The sequence below is a fragment of the Sciurus carolinensis genome, chromosome 1, assembly GCF_902686445.1.
Source record: "Sciurus carolinensis chromosome 1, mSciCar1.2, whole genome shotgun sequence".
Lineage (NCBI taxonomy): Eukaryota > Metazoa > Chordata > Mammalia > Rodentia > Sciuridae > Sciurus > Sciurus carolinensis.
Window position 1 is genome coordinate 18,379,716 of NC_062213.1, and position 23,672 is coordinate 18,403,387.

Sequence of the window (23,672 nt, forward strand, 5' to 3'; positions counted from 1 at the left end):
ATAATCTTGCAATTGCTATTACTGCTTTGTGTGGCATTTGCTCTCCAGCCCAGGATTGGCTCCCTTTCTCTCAACGCCACGGGCACTCTGCCCAAATTTTCTCCCTGATTCAGCAGTGAGAAATGCCAAGGCAGCGTTCCCATGAAGCTGCTTGTCAGCAAACACCCACTCCTGTCTCGCTCTCCCCCATGCGTCAGAGGCGGGCCTGGACTCCACTCGAGGCCCAGGGCTGTGCCAGCTCCCCAGCCTGCCTTGCACACGCCCTGCTGCGGAGACTTTGGGGCTCCCCTCCCATTTGGTGACATGACAGATCGGAGGCTTCCAAACTATGCAACAACCCAGGAGGAAAAAGCCCTCCAACCATCTACAGGGGTTGCAGCAATTTCCCTGGATTCAGCTTCAAAGATATAAAAGCCTGGGCTTCAAAGGTGCGTGGCGTGCCCTTTTTGCTCTCTCTCCTTTGCCTTTAGTTCCAATTGTGCTTTTATTAAATTATTCTTGTTGCTTGTCTCCTGCTGCTCAGTCTCGGCATCAAATATCAGGTAGGGGCAAAGAAAATGAATGCTTTTCAAGCCTTAGCAGATACATAGATTTTCATCAAAGGAACATATTAAGTGCCTGTCTGGATGGCACTGTGTGAGGCTCTGTGGAGGGGAAGTTAAATGGACATGAGGGGTCTTGGGGTTTGTACATAATGACGGCCATAGTCGCTACCTGGGAAGGCGATCTTGATCACCAACAGGACTGTAAGAGCTGCAACGACCTGTCAGATCCCAAGTTCAGAGGGCCATGGTTTGAAGACCTCAGAAACAATCCTGGGGTAGGATCTCAAGCCATCAGAAGAGGTCCTCTTTGAGAGAGGAAGTGTGGCATGATGGGCAGGCACTTGCGTTTGAGAAATTAGCAGCTCCAGGTTTGCATCTGGGCTCTTCTATTTAGCAACCTCCTGGGTACATAACTTTATCTTCTGGGGCCTCAGTTTCTCATCTGTCAACTGGAATACAATACTCACCTCGCAGCTTGTGAGAAACGCAAGAGCTGCCACCCACGGAGTCCTTCCTGGGTGCCAGGCACTGTGCAGAATGCTGTACAGGGGCGTTTAATTTAATCCTCATGACAATTTCACAAAGCAAACATCATTCTTCATTTTACAGATGAGGAAACTGAGGCTTAGAGAGGATAATTAAAAGTCTAAGATGATGTAACTGGCAAATACAGCAGGGAGCTTAAGTTCCAGCAATCAGTCCCTCCCAATGAGACCCTCCCCATGCCTGCTCAGGTGGGGACAAGGGAAGGGGGCTGAAGAGGATGGGGTGCAGGAAACTGAGAGTCCTCCTTTGGGAAATGGGAAGGTGACTCCACAGCAGTCCCACCTTTATGTTTGACTTGTAAGACACAAACTCTAAGATAGAATTTTAAAAATTTCAATGTGGTGACTTCAGAGCATCAAAACCCAAGCATGGGACTTTCTAAGCACAGGGCCCCACGTGACTGCACTGGTGGAATGCTCACAAAGCTGGTGGTGTTTCCATGTTTTTATGCAAAAACTTTTCTACAGCGAGAAGTAAATACTCTTGTGTGTGAGTGTTTCTTCCTGTATACAACCCTGTGTCACTTAACCACAGAGGTGAGTTCTGAGAAATGCATTGTGAGCAGTTCCATCTTGTGAACATCATAAAGTGTGCTTCTGCAAACCCAGATGGCATAGCTTACCACACACCTGGTTACAGGGTCGAGCCTGTCACTTCCAGGCTGCAAACCTGCGTAGCATGTTACTGTGCTGAATATCGTCATCAATTGTAGCGCATCATATTAGTGCATCCAAACAGATCTAAACTGAAAAGACACAGTGAAAATACCAGGTGACAGGAATTTTTCAACTCCATCATAACCTTATGGGACCACAGTTTATATGGCTGGTAGAAATGTCATTATGTAGCACATGACTACATTGAGTTTCTTAAAACTGGGATGGGTGTGCATTTGAAAACACCCACCACCAGCTCAACCTGTATGATTTGGAGAATAAATGTCCAGGTAGTCTATTTCTCAGAGTTCTTATTGTCCTTTTCATAGCCACGCTAAGCACACTTGAGCTTGCAGGGTTTCCCCATGTCCTATCTGAGGAGTGTTTAATTTATGCCTTCTTTGGAGGTAGTGTAGTGCTGAGGTTTAGGGCTTACATTCCAAGTTGTCCAAATACTTGGGCTCACTGGCTAGTCCTTTGACACTAAGCATTACTTAATGTTTTTGAACCTATTTTGCCATCTGTGCTTTAGGTTTATAGTATATATATCCTATGAATAAGGATTATAAATGATAATGTATAGACTCACCCAGTCCAGTGCCTGGTATATATTGTCCATTGATAGATATTAACTTAAGAACAGCTACGGAACTCAAGGATCAGGTGCATGGGCAATTAACGATCAGCCTGGAATAGCACCAGCTATATTGAAGAAATGAATTCAGAGAATTTCCCCTAGTAGTTTATTGTCTAATGATGATGCTTGACCTGTGTTCATCATTTTATACTTCACAAAGCTCTTTCACATCCAGAATTACAGTGGGATCCTCCAAGAGCCTGCAAAGGAGGGGGTCAAGGAATTTGGGATTCTGTTTCACAGATGGGAAGCCAGAGCCTCAGAGATGAATGACTGCTCATTTATTCAACAGTCATTTAATGAGCACTAACTATGTATAAGAGGCTGTGTCAGATTTTAAGATAAAAGTGAAAAAGAGATTTGTCTTTCCTTTTGAATAAATTATCATGGGTCAAGGGGCTGGAGCGGGCTCAAAGGAGGATGCTGAACTTCCGGTAACGTATCTGTCAGGACGTCTCGGTGAGGGTGTGACAGTACACTGTGGCACCTTAGCAAAGATGTATTTCTCATCCATGCTTTTAGTCCATCGTGGCCACCTGGGGGCCCTGGTCCATCTTGTTTTCACAGCAAACAGACCAGTGGAGCAGCTGCAGGTGGAACACGCTGGACATTGTGGCAGGAAGGAGGATCTGAGATGGGGAGGCCTCCCTCATGCCACCAAGCCCTCCAGCCACGAGCACACCGTTCATATGGCTCCACCCAGAACAGAAGGAAGTGCAGGAGGTACAGTTCTACCATGTCCCCAGAAGGCAGAGAGCTGAACATATTTATTGGGGTACAAATGAAGGACTCCTCCAGCTGGGCAGGGTCTGGAAGATGGGGTGCATATTGGTGGGGTGGGGCTGAAGTGGGCACACAGAAGAAGGGAGAAGATAAAGTGGAGCTTAATGGGATGGAGGGTTGGTTGGGGAATGATGGGCGAGACAGGGGACAGAAATGTGCAAGGCACTGTGGGCTGGGAAGGGGGTCAGCAGTTAAATAAACACTGATTTGGCTCCTGTTCTGTATCCAATGCTGGAAATGCAAAGAAGAAAGCACTCAACAACTTGCAGTCTAGTCAGAGAGCTAGATTTCGCAGATAACAGAGGGACTCAAGCTACCTAAACCTCAGAAACAGTAGCCAATGCTGACGCTGATCAAGTACTCCTCCCAGGTCTGAACGGAACTCCTTTAATCATGGTTGTAGCTCTATGAGGTTGGTGCTGTGATTAGCCCCACCTTACAGGTGACGACACTGAAGTGCAAAAGGACCCATGAACAACAGAGGTGGGCTTCAAAACCAGGCAGTCCGAGTGTAGGGTCTGGGCTTCTCCTAATCATTAGAGCTTCCCTTGATGGTTTTTGCTTGATAACTTGTGAGGTGGAAACAGGGATGGGGTTGAGGCAGGGAGTCTCCTTTCTCTTTAAGGCCCTGTCACATTCATGTGGCAGCATGCACACTTGGATGGCAAGTAGCTTTGTCTTGAGATCTGAAATGATAGATTGGCATTGGCTGCCTAGAACTCCATAGTGGATGGTTTCCAAGACCGAGCTGGGACTCAGGGAGAAAAGAACGATGTGATTAATTAGTAATGCCTGCAGGAAAGGCACGATGTATTTGGTAACCCTGGTCTATGCAAAGCCTAGAGCACAGAGGATTTAATCAATTTATTAACAAAGAAAGTCAAAACAAAACAATTCTTTCATTGACTGTTCCTGGCTTTTCAATCTGTTTTTTACTTCAAGGCTCCATCAGGTTTACGGCAGCACACATACCCCTTGTCGAAATAGTCAGCTTTCCTTTCTGGAGAGCAATGTTTAAAATATCATACCTGCAGTCCCTCAGGCAGACATACACATTAATTGCAAACACAATAAAAATATCAGCTGTGGCAAATGTTCCATCCAGCGCAGCCCCGGCACCAACATCCGGTGGGTGTGTAGGGAGCAGTGGGGGGTTGGCATGACAGGGACAATGATAAAAAGGGGTTCTAATTGCTGCATTCCATCACTGCATAAGGAAGAGTCCGTCAACTGACATGGGGATTCAGCCATAGGAGAGGCCAGTTCTCAGTGTCCTTAGTGGAATTTCCTGCCTGGAAATGTTGAGAAGATTTCCTCTGTACAGAAAGTTCCAGGACTTTTGTTTTTTGCTTTCCTATTCCCACCCTCTCCTCTGGTCTTCCTTCTTCTGTTCCCTCTTTCCCTGTGCTCACACTTTTATTTCTTTCATATTCTTTCCCAGACGTTGCTTGCAATGGATCCTGAATTCATTCTAGGCAGGGTGATCTGGATTCCAATGAGAGGCAAAGAGGTGGGGTGATAAATCAGCTTCTTTTCTTGGGCCAGCAGTGATCAATGGCTTGTGGCAACTGAAATGCTGAGTGGAAAAGGTCTGTGATGGACTCAGTCCAAATGTGTGCTGGGACTGGTGAGTGGGGTCTGCCCTGGGTATGGGGGAGGGGCTGGGCCGGAAGCCTGTACAGCTCTCATACCTTTGGTTTTAGTGAATGAGTTCAGGATTTGAACCCAGGAGAGGCTAATTTCAGTCTTATGTCTTCTCTTTTTCTGTGAATCTTGGGTATGTCACTTATTTTTTCTTCATCTTAGTAAAATCAGATTAAAATCATCCTTTCAGAGTAAATATCATAAATATTGCAGGCATGATGTACTTTCATTCACTTGTGAGTCATCCACAAATATTCATTGAGCACCCACTGTGTTCTAGGCACAGTGTGAGGTGCTGGGAGGGGAGGGGGTAACATGACGTGGTCCTGCCCACACAGTGTGAAGTCCGCGGGGATGTGTCAGTTTTCTGTTGCTGCATGACAAATGGTGACAAACAGAGATTTGAGGAACCCATTCTTTTTTTTTTTCACTTTTTTTTTTATTGTAAACAAATGGGATACATGTTGTTTCTCTGTTTGTACATGGCGTAAAGGCATACCATTTGTGTAAACATAAATTTACATAGGGTAATGTTGTTTGATTCATTCTGTTATTTTTTCCCTTCCCCCTACCCCTCCCACCCCTCTTTTCCCTCTATATAGTCCTTCCTTCCTCCATTCTTGGCCCCCTCCCTAACCCTAACTCTAACCCTAACACTAACCCCTCCTACCCCCCATTATGTGTCATTATCCACTTATCAGCGATATCATTCGTCCTTTGGTTTTTTGAGATTGGCTTATCTCACTTAGCATGATATTCTCCAGTTTCATCCATTTGCCTGCAAATGCCATAATTTTATCATTCTTTATGGCTGAGTAATATTCCATTGTATATATATACCACAGTTTCTTTATCCATTCATCAATTGAAGGACATCTAGGTTGGTTCCACAATCTGGCTATGGTGAATTGAGCAGCTATGAACATTGATGTGGCTGTATCTCTGTAGTATGCTGATTTTAAGTCCTTTGGGTATAGGCCAAGGAGTGGGATAGCTGGGTCAAATGGTGGTTCCATTCCAAGTTTTCTAAGGAATCTCCACACTGCTTTCCAGAGTGGCTGCACTAATTTGCAGCCCCACCAGCAATGTATGAGTGTACCTTTCTCCCCACATCCTTGCCAACACCTGTTGTTGCTTGTATTCTTGATAATCGCCATTCTAATTGGGGTGAGATGGAATCTTAGGGTAGTTTTGATTTGCATCTCTCTTATTATTAGAGATGTTGAACATTTTTCCATATGTTTGTTGATTGCTTGTAGATCTTCTTCTGTGAAGTGTCTATTCATTTCCTTAGCCCATTTGTCGAGAGGAACCCATTCTTATCTCACTCTTTCTGGGGGTCAGGAGTCCAGCTGTGGCTTGACAGGTTCCTCTGCTCAGGGTCCAAGATGGTTGCAGGCAAGGTGTCTACTGCGCTGTGTCCTCATCTGGATGCTCTGTCTGCAGCTGCCCCCTCCCTCCCTCTCCTGCATCCTCGGTAGTGCAGCCGGGTTGAATTTTCTAAAGTTCGGCCTTGATTGTGTCACTCAAAGACCTTCAGTAGCCAATTTTCCACCTGCCAATTTCACTTCCAGAATTTTCTCTCCAGACTTGCCCATGGGAAGTGATGGTGGCGGTACCTCCTAAGCGCTGTGTTACTAGCAAAACATCTGAAGCGACCTGTGTAGCCATCAGTGGCGCTGCTATTGTTTGGATCTTGCATGTCCCCTGAAAGCCCCTGTGTTCGAGGTTTGAGCCCCCACCTGTGCTGCTACTGGAAGGTAGCAGACTCTTCAGGAGGTGGGGCCTCGTAGGTGGCCACAAGGTGAACAAGCCTTTTCTGCCACGATTACTGTCATGACGTACCTTGGCACCATAGGCCCAGAGCAACAGGGCCACATGACCATGCACTGAAACCTCTGAAACATGACCCCAAATAAAGATTTCTCCTTAAAAGTTGACAATTTCAGGTATTTCATCACAATGATTGAAAGTGGACTAAGACAGAGGCTTGGTTAATAGAGTCTAGCAAATTCATAACAGTTTTTTAAGACTGGCCACACATCAGTCACTGAATGTGACACATTAAGATGACTGCATGCCTTTTCCTGTTGAGAGGTAAAATCGAATTTGCCTTAGTTTGAGTCTGGGTTTGTCTGGGGATTTGATGACTGATGGAATCTGATGGAAGAGATGGTCTGGGCCCTTAAAGGCTAAGTTGTAGGAAGTTTTGCAGTCTGCAGGGCCTCTTGGAGTCTGAGTTCCTGGGGCACATCAGCGGCTGTGTGAGAAGCCCAACTACCCTCAAAGTACTGTGCTATGAGGAGGCCTGAGCTAGCTGGGGAGGGGGGGAGGGAGAGAGAGAGAGAGAGAGAGAGAGAGAGAGAGAGAGAGAGAGAGAGAGAGAGAGAATCACTCCTTCCAGGCCAGCTGTTGCAGCTCACTCAGCTGGGTAGCAGGAAGGCTGGGGAGCCTTCCTGGGTATTTCAGCATCAGCAGACGTGCTGAGGAGGATGACCAAGGACCCTGGCTAATGTGAGAACCAAGGCCACAGCTGCATGGCTCTGACTGAGCTCTTCCACCATCTCCCAGCTGTCCGAGCCTCCCTAACTGTGGCCCTGATCCCAGTGGACAAGCTGCCCCTGCTGTAGCATGACAGAATTCTTTTGTGAGCATGATAAAATAGCTATTGTTTTATGCTCTTAAGTTTTGGGGTGGTTTGTTACAGAGAAATAGATAACTGGAACTCCTGGGGATCTTCCAAAATGTCTCCAAGTCATTCAATGACAACCATGTTGAGAGCCAGTGGTCTCTACAATTGAATGCTAGGCTTTCATAGAAAGGCTCTGTTCTCTTCTGGGGTGATCTACAGGTTCACACTGGTGAGGGAAACATAGGAAGTGAAGAACGATTTTTATATGGTGCTGCTGTTTGTATAAAAACTCTGTATAGATATATGGATCATTTCTGGAATGATATATAAGAAAGTGGTGACATTTGTTGGTTTCAGAGAAAGAAAGATGGCTGGGAACAGGGGAAGATTTGTTTAAAACTAAATATCCTATGATAGCTTTCAAATTTTAAAACATGTGGATGTACCGATTCAAATCATCCCACCGCTTGCCTGGACAATCCAGATCCTCCATGGCGTGTTTCAGCCTCAGCCTTCACTCGCAGGTTTGCTGAAGGCTCCTCTTTATACAAGGGTCCAGTGTGGGGAGCAGACTGGTGGCCTCCCAAACATACGCATCCCCGTGCCTGGAGCCAGCACATGTTATCTGGGCCAACAGACTTTCAGCTGTGGTTAGGCTGAGGATTTGGAGATGGAGAGATGGCCCTGGGCTTTCTGGGTGGGTGGGTGGGGCTGCACGTAATCACAAACGTCCTTATGAGTGAAAGAAGTAGAGTCAGAACCAGGGAAGGGGATCTTAGGGTAGAAGTGAAGGTCAGAGTGATGCGATTGCGGACTTTGAAGACAGGAGGGGCTGTGGGCCCAGGAATGTGGGCATCCTCTGGAAGTTGTAAAAGGAAAGAAGAGAGTCCCTCCTAGGACCCTGGCCTGGCCTTGCTAATGAGTCTGCTGAGCCCTTTCAGATTTGGGGCCTCCAGAACTATAAGGTAGCGAAGTTTGGTATCTGAAGCTACTACGTGAGGTGATTTGTGACAGTGGCCAATGGAAACTGACACAGCTGCCTTTCTTCACGTGGTGTTCCAAGAAATAGGCCTTTTGAGGGAATGTCAATGAAAATAATAAAAAACCTCTCCAAGGTCAAATAAAAGACAAAGTATTCTTATTTTTAATGATGTTAAATAAGGTATAACTTAAATACAACAGAACATTCATATTTCATGTGTATGGTTTACAGAGTTTTGACACACACACACACACACATTCCACACACACACACACACACACACACATACACACACATTCCACACACACACACACATTCCACACACACACATCACACACACACACACACACACACACACACACACACACACACATAGCCCACCATCCCATGAACCCAAAACGTTTCCTCATGTCCCCTTGACATCAACCCTTCTATACCCATCTCCAGTGCTAGGCAACTACTGATTTGCTTTTTACAGCAAGACAAATTGTATTTAGGCAGAGGACTTCTCAGAATCTGTAGCGAGTGGAGTCCTGAGGACTTCCGCGGGAGGGGCTGTAGAGCAAGCAGCATCCCCAGGGCTACTGACCTCAGGCCCTTTTGTCCTGGAGCATCTCACAGGAGGGGGGTTCCCAAACACACCTGAGAAATGCTTTCCTGCTCGCCTGTCTCAGCTCAGTCATCTCCCCTTTCCACCCATGGAAAATTTGCTCCTCGCCTAAGCCCCATTCCAGGGATGAACACCTCCACAAAGTAGACCTTTTCCCCTGCGAAGTCTTCTATCCTTTGTTTGACATCTCTGGTATCATGCAAATTGCATGATGGTTAACATGATGGCAGTATTATGCTGTATTTGCCTTGCAGACACATAGTGATATATAGGCTTTTCTGAGGGCAATGAAAAAGTATTTACTTTACAATTGCATGATTCTCAGGAAATGTTCTAGTGTTCAGCAGTGAGTCAAAGAAGAGAGCTTCAAGTAACTTATGAGCAGCCCTGGACTTGGGCCCTGCACTTGCTAAAGCATTTTTAAAGGTCTGTCTCAGCAGTCCTCAGCCATATGCATGTATGAGCTGATGGTGAACGCCTCCCCTGTCTTTCTAGCCTGGCATCCTGGCCAACCTGAGTCCTGTGGATGTGCTACTGGGCCCTCTCTCCCATCCCGGCTCCCCCACCCCGGCAATGCCTTCGTCCAGTGTCTTACCTCCCTCAAATCCTTACGGCAACAGCTCCCTGGGTGGCTTCTCCACCTTCAATCTGGCTCCTCCTTCAACCTACTTTCCACTAGAAGGCCACAATCCTGATCAAGTTGTTCTTTTGCTTAAAAAATCTGAACATGACTGCACAAAGCTCAGGGGGTCAAGTCAGAAGGGCTGGTGTGGCAAATGCGCCTGTCTTGATTTGGGACTCTGCTTCTCAGGCGTCACCTGCTGTTACTCTTTTCCGAGCCCCTGTGCTTCCATCACTGCAGATCCTTGCGGCCTCATAGACACGCCACATCATTTCAAGGCACCACATTGTCCCTTCAGCCTGGGTGTTCCTCCTTTCTCCTTTTGGGAATGACACAGGACGTCACTGCTGTGGACTGAATGTGTTTCCCCAAATTCGTATGTTGAAATCTTAGCCTCCAAGGTGGTGGCACTAGGAGGTGACCTTCAGGAGATACTAGCTCATGAGGGTGAAGCCCTCATGAATGGGATGAGCACCCTTATAAAAGAGACCCCAGGGAGCTCCCCACTTTTGCCATGTGAGGATAGAAGAGAGAAGGCACCATCTATGACTCAGGAAGCAGAGCGTCATGAGACACTGAATCTGTTGGTGGCATAATCTCAAACTTTGAATATTTAAAAGGGATGTGCAGAGCTTTATGGGATCAAGGGTCCAGGAGACGAGGGATGTCCTAGGAACCTGGGCTTTGTGTGAGGACTGCCAACCTGAGTCCTGTTGGCAAAAGGTGCCTCTTGAAGCAGCAGACCATGGCCATTATTTGGCTTGGAAAAGGGAGAGGGGACTTCCAGGCAGAATGTGTCACACTTGCAGGTGGGGTGTGGAGACACCAGCAGGCAGAGTCAGGGTCAGCCTCTCACTCAGCTTGGTTCCAGAGCTGGGCCCTGAGGCATCTGGGCTTCTGCTTATGGTCGGCCCCTCCTCCAGGAACATTCCAGCAAGGCTTCCTAGTTGACTGGTTTTGGGAGTCAAGAGTCCACATTCTCTGGAGAGAACGACCCCTCCTAGGCCTCCAGCTCCTTCACCTGCATCAGGAGGTGCCCAGAACTCGGGGCCATTTTCTAGCTTCCATACAGAGTAAGCATATGGAGGAAGTGAAGAGGATGTTCCAGAATTCTCTGTACTCCTGGAAAGTGCCTTGTTTCTTCCTCAACACTCACAGCTTCACCCAGTTCCTGCTTTGGGGCCATTGGGATCAATCTCACTGTGCCCATTTCTGCTGTTCATAGCAGTCCTCACACAAAGCCCAGGTTCCTAGGACATCCCTCGTCTCCTGGACCCTTGATCCCATAAAGCTCTGCACATCCCTTTCTATGAGTCTGTCTCTCACTGTTCCCAGTCTACAGAGATCTTGCTCTGGGACCCATGATCAACCATCAGCAAAATCTCTGGAGTCCTCAATCACCTTTGAATGTTCTATTTACCTTCTTCCTCCTCCAGTAGTTAGATCTTACCTCAGGACATTGTTTTACCTTGTAACTGCCCATGGTTTGGTGGCCCCTGGGCCTGGACCTGGGTGGGATCCTCCTTGCTCCCTTTGTGGTCCATCTAGACTATAAGAATGCTCTCCTCACTCAAAGAGTATGCTCTGAGCCATCCAACTACCTGTTGTCTGATGCCCCACTTTTAGAGAGAAGGAGAAAGAGAGAGAGAGAGAGAGAGAGAGAGAGAGAGAGAGAGAGAGAAATCTTTGAAAACTTTAGCTCCTGGCCCCCTGTCTCCAAAACTACTCCTCTCCCAATTTTTGAAGATTTGCACATCTGTGTAGGAAATTCAGTGCCCTCCAGTGATCTTAGCAGGACTATGGTCACAAACTATCATGGTCACAGCCTAGAATAGTGCTGCCCTACAGAACTTTCTGTGATGAGGATGTTCTTTTTTGCACTTCCCAGTTGCTATGTGGCCACTGGGTACTTGCGACGTGGCTAGTGAAACTGAAGAACTGGATTTTAGACTTCGTTTAATCAAATAAAATATAAAAGTCTCACGTGGCTGTGCCTACCATATTGGAAATGACCCAGCCTGGACCGTGGAATGGCCACTGTGTGCCTTTCATAATCCCAGTGTTAAGAATCCCATTCTCTGGGACCTTCCAACTTTCTGGATAAATTCTTTCAGAGCCCTGACCTCAGTGTTGGCTAGCTTCAGGGGTCCACCATCCAGTGATCCTATTACTTTTTCATAGTCCTATATTTTCTTTGAGTCTTCACATCCTTTTCTATTTAGATAATGTCATGGTCCTTCAGTACAATCACTCCTTGCGTGCAGACTCAACCAGTTTTCTCATTTCCCTTCATTGCAGGCGCCTGACAAAACCTCAGCCCTAGGTAAGCCTGGCTTTCAGCTCTCTCTTGCTCTCCAGATTTGAAGAGCATGTTGCTATGGTTGACTCTTCTTGCTCCTCCTGTGTGCCGGGCTCTCCTTTTGTGTGCTAGAGCTCATCCTCACCCACCTATCAAGATTATCACTAGCAATTTTTCCCTCTCCCCTAAGCAGCCACCAGTGGCTCCTTATCATCAGCATGCAGACATGATGGGATTTGTCCTTCTTGAACCTTTGTGTTTGCTGTTCCTTTTATCTGCCATGCTATTCCAGCAAGTATCCACATAGCCTGTCTCTTCATTTCCTTAGGGTTATTACATAAATATTACCTCCTGACCATATTATTCAAAATTGCAAAACTTCCTCCTAATCCCACTTTATTTTTTGTCATGGTACTTATCACCACCTGATAAGATGTACACACTATTTTGTTTATCCTCCAGGGTAGGGAACTCCCCTCCTTCCTTCCTTCCTTCCTTCCTTCCTTCCTTCCTTCCTTCCTTCCTTCCTTCCTTCCTTCCTTCCTTTCTTCCTTCTTTCCTTCCTTCCTTCCTTCCTTCCTTCCTTCCTTCCTTCCTTCCTTCCTTCCTTCCTTCCTTTCTTCCTTCTTTCCTTCCTTCCTTCCTTCCTTCCTTCCTTCCTTCCTTCCTTCCTTCCTTCCTTCCTTCCTTCCTTTCTTCCTTCTTTCCTTCCTTCCTTCCTTCCTTCCTTTTTTCCTTCCTTCCTTCCTTCCTTCCTTCCTTCCTTCCTTCCTTCCTTCCTTTCTTCCTTCTTTCCTTCCTTCCTTCCTTCCTTCCCACTGCTTACTCTCAGCACCTAGAATACTCTCAGGGCCTGAGTGAATGTTTATTGGAAGAACCGTGCAGCAACTTGCCTTTCCTGATATTCCTACTGGTTTACTGCAGTGGTGTGATTTTTCCTCACAAAGAGGGACAACTGCTGAATGACATTACCACACACTGCTCCTGCTTGGAAGATTCTAGAGCAATGCTTCTTCAACTTAGTGTGCACTGGAATCACTGGAGGATCTTGTGAAAGTGTGGATCAGGATTGAGCTAGTCTTGGATGGGGCCTAATGTCTTGTATTTCTACAAAGTTCCCAAATGATATGAACTGTATTGATCCCAACTGTACTTTCAGTAGCAAAGCTGCTTTACTTATATTAAGACATGGTGGCACATACCTGCAATCCCAGTGGCTTGGGAGGCTGAGGCAGGAGGATCGTGAGTTCAAAGCCAGTCTCAGCAAAAGCGAGGTGCTAAGTAACCCAGTGAGACCCTGTCTCTAAATAAAATACAAAAAAGGGGTTGGGGTGGGGATGTGGTTCAGTGGTCAAGTGACCCTGAGTTCAATCCCTGGTAACTCCCCTCCCCCGCAAAAATAAAAGAGTGAGCACAATTATTCACACAACACATTTACATATTTACACTGTAAACATGATCCTGAGTTCAAGCAACCCTGTGGTAAGTGCCCTGTGACTGCAGGTTACAATGCTGGTACAGAGAAACCCATCCATCTCTACATGTGCCATGGAGGTAGTGCTGGCGTTCAGCTATTACACGAGGACTGTCCAGTTATGGTGTGTGTGTGTGCAAGAGTAGTATTATTGATGCTAATAGGTTTCCCAGTCATTGATGCAATTTGCCACGATGTGGTTGAAATTAATGCAAAGACAAGTCCCGCCTTCTGCTTGGGTTATTTCTCCATCCCACTTCTTCTGTCTAGCGAATAGTGTGCAGTGTTTCCTGTGATATTCATCATCACCAGTTTGTTTAAAATCATAGTCATGGCCTCCTGTGCCATCTGTTCATTTGTGCATGCCACAGAGGGACCCACTAGGCTGGAGAGTGGAGACTCAAAAGCAGCCAGCACCCCTTTGCTAAGATTTGGGGTTGCACTATCTTTGTTACCTGGAGGGATGCCGTTTTGCAAACTGAATAAAGGCAGCTCATGTTTGATGGCTCTGATCATAAAGGTAAAAAGAGCTACAGAGGAAGCCAGAGCACACTGAGTGCGGTGTTTTCATCTTCGGGATGTGGAGATGCTGAGGCAAGAGCACTTATCCAGGTCTCATCAGCATCATCAGCAGAATCATCATCCAACATTCATTGTGGGATTAAGATGCACAAGGTCTTGGGCTAATTGTGTTATATACCTTGTCTCACTTGCTCTCTGCAAAAACAGCCCCCAAAGTTAATATTATTATTATCCTCATTAACAGTTATGTAAATGGAAACTTGGAGAGGTTAAGCAACTCACTTAGGGTCACAGGGCTCCGTTAAAGTGTAAGTTTCAAAATGTGAATCATGACTCTCATACAAATAGAAATGAATCTCGTGTCAAAGATTTTATTTAACTCATTAATTAATGAGGGAACCAATGAGAAGTTAAAAGTATCCAAAGAACATCAGAGAACCTAAGTTTATGCTGATAATTTAGCAAAGAAATAGAAGGTAGATGCAGGAGACTGAATAAAGAAGAGGTCTCGCCTTCTTACCCGGCACTGGTGGATATGTTCACTTACAAGTGAAAAGGACTTTCCAGATATGATGGAGTTCAGGGTTTTGAGATGGGAAATTATTCTGGATTATCTGGGTAAGTCCAGGGTCATCAAATGCATCCTAGAAGAGGGAGGCATAAAAGTCAGAGAGAGAGAAGATGTGAGAACAGAAACAGAGACTGGAGTGGCGGGCTGAGAGGATGCAGCCAGGGGCGGGAGCTCAGGGATGCAGGTGACCCCTGGGGACTGCAAGAGCCAGGGAAGTAGATCTTCTTCTAGAGTCTCCAGAAGGAACTAGTCCTGTCTTTAGCCCAGTGTATCTGGCTTTGGCCTTCTAGAATTCTATAATGATAAATTCTCATTGTTTTGGACCTTCAAAAGTGGTCAATTGTTACATCAGCAATAGGAAGTTAATTCAGAAAGATTACAGGGTTAGATAGAAAGTTGGTTAATATCTAATAGACCGTAATCCATACCCTGTCTGCCAGAGCTAAATTATTTGCCTATTTACTGAACCAAAATTTGCAAGTGAGCCTCTGCCCCTACAGAAGTAAAAATTGCCCTGTGCTGAAAGAACACCCAGGCTTCTCTTTTGCATGTTCCCAGCTTTAGAACACTCTTTTGAGCAGAAAGGAAATAGAGGAGCTAGAATTGTAACCAGGCTCTTCCAAGTCTGGGACCATGCTCTTACCCAGTACCGGCCATCCTTGCCCACTAGTGGTGTAGATAGGTTCCTGGTTGGTATAACTCAAAGGCTGGGGTGGGAAGCTGGATCTCCCCCCTCATTCCTTCCTGTCTCCCTCAGGAGCAAAAGGCCCTGACAGTCTATTCTTTAAAACTACCTTTCCTAGGGGGCATCGTAGCACCTTGCCTAGCAAATGCTTGATAAAGGCTTGAATCCGATTTGGTTTGGTGGAAGGGAGAGGTAAAGACCTTGTGGGTGGAGAAGAGCCAGCGCGAGAACGAGTTGTGTCAGACACTAGTGGTGTCCTTAGGAGACGCTGTGGTGAGGGACCTGGCCACCGAGAGGAACTCTGATGAGAAGTGGAATCTGGGTTTGGACATGCGGATGTGGACAGTGTCTTGGCCGAGGACTGTGGAATGGGAGCTCGCTTCACAGGGTGCACATCCTGACCCTGTTCGTTAGAGGGAGGGGAGTTAGCTAATGCACAGACCCTGCGTGGGTGTCTGGGTGCAGACAGGGAGACTTCACAGAGGAGATCAATTTTTTCAGTTCTGGAGGCTGAAAGTACCATGTCAGGTGTTGGCAGCATTGATTTTTTTTTTCCTGAGCCTCCTCTTTGGCATGTAAATGTTCTCTCCCTGTGTTCTCACATGGTTGTCCTCTGTCATTGGCCCCACCTGAATATCCCTTTCATACAAGTACATCAGTTGTAGTGGTTTAGGGGCCACGTGTATGACCTCATTTTACTTTAATGCCCATCTTAAAGGCCCCTGTCTCCAAACAGTCACATTCCATGTTGCTGGGTGTTAGGTCTTTGACATATGAATTGTGGGACTTCAGTTCCGTCCATAATGGATCCCATCCCCAGAGACCGACTGGGGTGATTGGGAATGGGGCTGAGGCTGGCTTTCACGTGGGAAGCTCTACTTCCCAGGAATGAGAACCACCAGCTGTGGGTCCAGTGGAGGCTACTGGAGGTGAGAGCTGGGGATGAAGGGGGCAGAGCTGGCTGAGGTGAGACCCTCACACCTGGCACCCCACTGCCTCCACCAGTAGGTGACTTTGGAAAAACCACCTTCAGACTTGAGTTTCTGTGGTTTTGCAGGCAAAGTGAGGATTTTTGGACTCTGCCTGTCTTCGAGGGAGAGGCTGTACCAGGTGCTTTCTGAGGGTTTCTTCCAGTTCTAAGATTTATGATTCAGGAAGCATTGGTAAGGTCAGTTGAAGGTGGTTCTCAGGGTTAGACAAGACTGGAAGCGAGCCCTTCTTGATGTGCTAAGATCACTTCTGCTGCCTTCAGCCAACCTCACCAACATCACTGGCACGATTCTTGACACCCTTGCCCTCTCTACCCCTGTTGCCACCACCAGGGGCAACTACAGTGGCATCAGCCACGGCAGAACAGGCCCGTCCATGGAGATGTGGGTGGACACACACATTTCAGAACTAGATCACTTACACCACGTTATTTTAATTTCATATTAGGGGAAACTCAAGTCCAGAGAGGTTAGTTGGCTTATTCAAGGCCATAGAACTTTTAAAGAGAAAAACCGAGTCTAAGCTCCTGTTTTTGGTATTATGTTAAGAATTCTATGGGCCAACACGACTTCATCATAGCCCATTGGCTCTGGAGGCTGAGCTATGGAGAGCCCCACTGCTTCTGTGCCCAAAAGATCTGACAAGATCAATTAGAGGAGGAGAAGTTTATGTGAGGGCTCACAGTTTTGGAGGTCTCAGTCCATAGATAGTCAGCTCCATTCCTTGGGGTTTAAGGTGAGGTGGAACATCATGGTGGAAAAGTGTGGTGGAAGAAAGTGGCTCAGGACATGACCAAGAAGGAGGGGGGGGGGGAGACTCCCCTCGCCACAGACAAAACATATGTCCCAAAGGCACATCCTTAGTGACCCATGTCTAAACTTTCTTACATTGTTTCACACATGAGCTTTTGGGGGACACCTCATATCTAAACCATAACACCCACTGTCTGAGTTTGCTGTTACTTTCAATCAGGAGCAAATGGTCATGGAAAACAACTCCACTGAACTCTGATCCCCTAGGTGTAAGCTCCTTTTTCCTGTCCAGTGGTCTGAAATGTTCTGGTTTAAGGGTTGGGGCAAGATCCTTTTCATTTCTTCAGTGAGTACTTGGTCCAAATGGAGTGACATACACCCAACCACACATGACATAAGCAAAATGGAAACTTCCCAGTACAGGTAAATGAGAAGATCAAGTACAAAGAGATTTAGGGATCACATGATATAATTACACGCCCCCTTTCCTGCTTGGTTTGTAGTCTGTTGATTCCAGTCTCAGCCTCTCCCTGGTAGCAAGATGGCAGAAGTATTTACTGAGGTTCTATTAGAAGCTGCCCTCTTTTATATGCTGAGGACACAGAAGTGGGCAGGGAGGAAGGTGTCCTCATGGTGAAGCTAATGGAAGCCTCCGTGAACTCTGATTGGACTGTCTTTTGACATATTGCCATCTGTGACCCAATCACTGGAGCCAGGAGTGTGTGATGGATTGGGCTGGGTCATGTGACCTGATCAAAGAATGCAAGCTTCTTTTCAAGTTCAGGGACTATGTCAGAGTCTTGTTTGTGGTGTGTCCCCAGAGCACACCCCAGGGACTTGCCCATAATAAGCATATGGGAATTGTCACAAAATAAGGGAGTGAACAAAAAGAAAAAGAGAGAGAAAGGGCATTATATGAAAATGTATAATAACACACAAAAAAGGGACAATTCAAATTATCCACAAAATGCTGGCCATCAGTTGCCAATCAGAAAAAGGATATATTATATACCGTAGATTGTTTGCCAAAAATATATGCTCAGTGTTCATATCAGGTCCAGAAAATTCTGCCCATTACTCAGAAGAGTATTAGAAACAAATCAGAAGTTGTATCCCTTTCTGAGTCATTTTGGAGTTAACAAACTGAGGGGTTACTGTGGGCTTCACACTCTGAGGAGCACGTGAAAGAAGAAATGGAGATGGTTCACAGATGGTGGCCAGATGACACGATGTTAGCACATAAGGGTCCACTGCCTTCACCTTTGCACCTCACTGGCATGGCCTGCCATGGGAACCTGGGAACATTCTCACCTCTGTCTGGTGTTTCTGGGACACAGACTCTCAGTTCCTTTGATAGAGGCTGCCCTTGGTATCCATTTTATGCAGACTTCACGTGGTAGAAATGTATACAACAAGGAAAGAGTTAGGGGAAAATATATGCCTCTAACATTGTTGGCTCGTGAGGGAGGCTGGGGTCCTAGACCCTAAGCAGGTGGGCTCCTTGTATCTTGTACAAAACCCAGATGGGTCAGCACTTGCAGGGATGTGTACAATTTAATTTGCTGCCCTGATCAAGGAATGATCTTTAGAGAACGCATAGGAGGAGGCCAACTAAATTATTAATAAAGACCTACATTGAACAAGAGTTCAAAGGATATGGACTTAAGTAAGGGAAGAAAAGCTTTGAAGAAATAAGTCAGTGTTAGAAATTCATGAAGGGCATAGAAAAGATGTCTGTAAATAAATTTGTTCACCAAATTCCAATAGACCAAAATAAGAAGGGGCATCCAATAAGTTTCAAAAAAGAGTTAAAAAAATACAATATGAAGTGTGAGTGGTGTTTGAACAGAGGTGGCAAGCACATGAATTCCATTGCCTTGAGAAGTCGCACTGTTTGAAAAGGTGATTCCTCTAAGAAGTTGAATAAGTTCATGTCCAACAGAGCAAGAGTGAGTCTTCAGGGACTGTTGCTGCAGGTACAGCTTCACCCGGGCGGACTGTCCTGCCCACCCCCAGTGCTTCTGCCAGAGGCAGAGAGTCAGATGAGAGTACAGGTCATGGGAGACCCCGGACAGGCCTCAGCACAGTTTAGAGAATAAACAAAAGAGATCTGCTGTATGTTTGAGTTTTGTTTTTCTTTTATTGACAGTGATGGCTATCTTTAGAGTTAATATCACAAATCAATGCTGAAGTGACTAATGAGGGACGTGAGTAGGTGATGATGAGTAGAAGGATTTTGGTAACTTTTTATTTTGAAATAACAATGAACTCAGAGGAAGTTGCAAAGTAGAGTTTCCTGAACCCTCACAATGTCAAAACCAAGAAATGACATTGACACATTAATGTTAACTAGATTGCAGATCTTATTCCTTGTCACCATTTTAAAGTGTGCATTCATATGTGCGTGTGCTATACTGTGTATAGATTTGTGTGAACATTGTCACAATCAAGACACAGGGCTGCTTCGATACCATAAAAGAACTCCTCCCTCTCTGTATTTCTTCTCTCCCATTCTCTCCCTCCCATGGCAACTGCTAATTGAGTCTCACCTCTGTGGTTTTGTACTTTTGAGAATGTTAATAAGTGTGCTGTTTTGGGGGATGGTTTGAGTGTACCCTCAAAGATTCATGTATTGGAGGGTGGGCCCTGAGTGTGGTGATGTGAGAAAGGATGGGACTTTTAAGAGGATGAACTTAGAGGCAGGTTGTAAGACTGGTCCCTCCCTGATCTCCCACTTACTGTTTTGCCATGTGATCTCTCCTTTGTTATGCCATGCCTGAGGACTTCACCAAAACCAAGCAGAATCCTTCGCTTAACATGGAACCTTTAGAAATGTGAGCTGAGTAAACCTCATTTATTTGTAAAATTCCTAGACTAAGGTATTTTGTTACAGCAATGGACAGTGGACTAATACAATCATATCTAAAAGGTATGTAACCCTTTGAGACTAATTTTTTCAGTAGGCATAATGCCTTTGAGGTTACATGCACCAATAATTTTTTTTTTTCTAAGTAGTATTTCATTATATGGAGGAATCAGAGTTTATTCTACCATTCACCTATTTGGGTTTTCCTCCAGTATTTTGCTGTTATGAATAAAGATGCTATGAGTATTTGCATGTAGCTCTTTTTGTATAAACAAAATTTTTCATTTCTCTGGGATAAATGCCCAGTAGTGTGATTCCTGGGTCATAGAGTAACTGCTTGTTTAATTTTGTAACTAACTATTTGACATGTGGCTGTATTTTTTTACATTCCCATGAGCAATGTATGAAAGATCTAGTTTCTTCACCAGCATTTGGCATTATTTTTATTTTCTATTTTAAATATACTAAGAGATATGTAGGATTATATTATTGTAGTCTTAATTCACATTTTCCTAGTGGCTAATATTGCAGAACTTTTCTTGTGTTTGTCTCTATTTGGTGAAGTGTCAGTTCATGTCTTTTGATCATTTTTATTTTATTTTATTTTTGGTGGGGGGTGTACTGGGGATTGAACTCAGGGGCACTTGACCACTGAACCACATCCCCAGACCTTTTTTGTATTTTATTTAGAGACAGGGTCTCACTGAGTTGCTTAGCACCTCACTTTTGCTGAGACTGGCTTTGAACTCATGATCCTCCTGCCTCAGCCTCCTGAGCTGCTGGGATTACAGGCATGTGCCACCATGCCCATCTTGACCATTAAAATAACTTTTTTCACTCTGGCATTCTGGGAGTTTTATACATATCTTAGATACAACACATTGTCAACTGTGTGACTTACATACATTTTCTCCCAGTCTGCAGGTTGTCTTTTCATGCTCTCAACAGAGTCTTTCCCAGCACAAAGCAAACAGAGGTTTTAAATTCTCAATTTGGAAAGGCCTGGCCTCGCCTTGGGATCCCTGGACACTGTCATTCATTCCACTGGTTACTGCTCATGAGGACAGATCATGGTCTCATTCTCATGTGGGTACAATCGCTCAGCTTTGCAATAGCTTGCACACCAGAGGCTGACTGTTTGGTGGCTGCAGGTGGGTGTGTTTCAGGACATCATAAAAAGAGTGGTCCACTTCTGATGGAGCAACTCGAAGGGCAGGTCCTCACTGACCTGGAAAGGAAGTCCGTGGCCTCAGCCCGTTCTCAGAAGCATGCAAATGCACCCTCATCAGTATAGAGTGAGATCGCCAAGATCACCATTCAGAATTCCAGGATGCTTCTCAGTCATTTTGCAGCAATGCACAGTAATAGACAGACCTGAATTCAACTGGTGGATTTGTCCACTGTGGAGCCAAAACACACGTGGAATGCAAACCCAGAAATAACCCGGAGTTTGAGTCATCCAGCGTGCTTGTCTATGTTGATTGCAATTACCAGAAAAGAGTCAAATCTACTCCCTGGGTCACAGCAACCTCTGGGTCAGGTTGGGGGCTGCTGCCATGGAGATCCCAGCAAGGAGGTTGACTGACACACGCCGGCTAGAAAGGAATGGATGCGACTCCATCGCATGTCAATTTCCACTGAGGAAAAAGATGAGAAGGAAAATCATCATGCGTTAGTCACTTTTGTTCAGGGTAATAAGACCCTTTGATTCATTCTTGGAAAAGAAAAGGCAAAGAGTGTCCTGTCCTAAAGGCTAAGACACTGTGTTGTACATTTTGGAGGAACCAATCTGTAGCAATGATTTTGACCTAATGGTTGCACTGAATTATGTTTTTAAAAGAAAGAGTTTCTTGAACTATATGACATACACCATTGGCTACAGACACAAAGAATTAGGAACCCATTCCACCAATCACAATTTCTGAAGTGGACAGTGACATTGTATGCTTCCTGCCTTTCCCATTCAGGCTGCGTGGGACAGAGAAGAGTGAAAGGTTAGGTGGAGTATTTTGTAAGATTGTTCAGTGAAAGCATTGGATATCTGCTCTTCATCCTTTTGTCTTTTGGCCACAATTCCCAGCTTCCAGGAGGGAATGCTTTGCCCACCCCGTCTCAGCCCTCATGGTCCCCGTGCCAAGCCCCTTGCTGGAAGACTGCATCTCGCTCTCACGGTTCTTGACCTAGGTGTGTTACCATCAGCACTAGAATTTGCCAGTGGGGAAACTGCTTCTCAGGTAGGAGGCATCTGTCTCTTTGATTTTGGTGTCAAAAACTGATAGGTGGGGACCCCAGGATAGAGACCCAGGTGGTCCCACCTACTCCAGAGTCCGCAAACTCAACTCTTCCTGCTCTCTCCTTCTGACAAGTCTCATGTCCACCTTTGTTCTCCATCTCCAGCCCAGAACAATAGCTGCTCTTGACTGTGTTTCTCTCAATGGCCTAAAAGAGGTGTGGAGGGATTTTTTAGTTGAGTCATCTGGGTAAATTAATCTTATTTTGGAAATTCTTTGGCAGCTTCATGGGGTGGCGATTTTGTTATTTTCTACCTTCTTCTGGGTTCTGCGAGAGAGGGAAAAAGATGGTGAGAGGATGAGAAGGAAATGACTGTATTAGACCTTTCTCACTGATGGGGAGCAACTTGCAAGCTGCAAAGTTCAGAGTCATCCAAAGATCCAAACTCCCAACTGTCAGAGATGGTTCCCTGTGTCCTGGGTACATCTGTCCATGCCGGGAGGAGCTGGAAGCCAAGCTGATGGATCAGGTTTCCAAGAAGTCAGGAGAGAGTCAGGTGGCAGATCTCAGAGGACATTCGACACCTTTGTGAGCAGGGATTTTGCCAGTTTTTGTGGGCTGTTGGGTCACTTGCACCTGGACTGGTGCCTGGCCAGGTTGGGGCTCAACAGACATTTGCTGAATAAATGGAAGAATGAATGGATGTAGCAGATGTGGCTGGGCTTCCTATTTCTTTGATCACCATGAAGGCGTAGGACTTCAAAAATAGGGGACTTAGACAATCTGCAGATATTTTCAGTTGCCATGTACACCGACTCAACGCTTCTTGGAATTATACCTGTTAGTTTCCCTTTTAAAAAAGCAACTCCCTTCCCTTTCTTTATCTTCTGACTTCCCTTCCACCTGTGAATTCAAGTCTTCTGTAGCATAGATCCTGATTCTTGCTCAGTAATCTTGCAATTTCTGCTTTTCATTTAGCCAGATTTCTTACATCATATATGATTTTGTTTCTATTTTCTCTTTTTCTATGCCTGTCTCAATCCATTGCCAACTACCTAACCCACCCTAAGTCCCACCCAAGGTGATGCCCCTAAAGTGCAACATTATACCAGATATGATGCTGTACTTTAATGAAATATGCCGTAGTTGCATTTAAAAGAGTTGCCCACTCGATGTTCAAATTTTCCTGCCTTCGTGTCCGTGATATTATTTGATTTTCATTCTTCTCCTAATTTTCTGACCACTCTTCCTTGCAGATTTCTATTCCCTCTTTGCCCTTTTAAATGGGGGTATTTGGAGTTCCATCCTCTGACCACTTTGCTCTGCTCCACACATTCTCCTTACATGAGTGCTGTGTTTCAGATCATGAATGGTCACACGATCCAGCAAGGCCAATCAGATTCTTCCCTGGGACTTCTGTTAGAATTATCAGGAAGCAAGCTTTCTTTTCTTGGAGACAATGGCTTTAAGAATCACAGCAGCTGAAGCTGCCAGGGACCATGCTCTCCAGCAGCACAGGTCCTGCCTGAGAATTAAAACAGGGGATGTAGAGTGGACAGGCCCATGGTCACAATGGTATCTCTTGATCTAGCTATAGCTAATGCTGGACTCTAAAGTGATGTGA

At 45.6% G+C, this 23,672-nt stretch overlaps 1 long non-coding RNA gene across 1 annotated transcript in view; it reads left to right on the forward strand.

The window, feature by feature from the left end:
• Positions 1-277: 277 nt before the first annotated feature.
• LOC124958999 (uncharacterized) overlaps positions 278-23,672 on the forward strand; it is a 30,425-nt gene continuing 7,030 nt past the window's right edge. The window contains exon 1 of the long non-coding RNA XR_007103956.1: positions 278-428. This is a non-coding gene — a long non-coding RNA (uncharacterized LOC124958999). The remainder of the gene's footprint in view (positions 429-23,672) is intronic.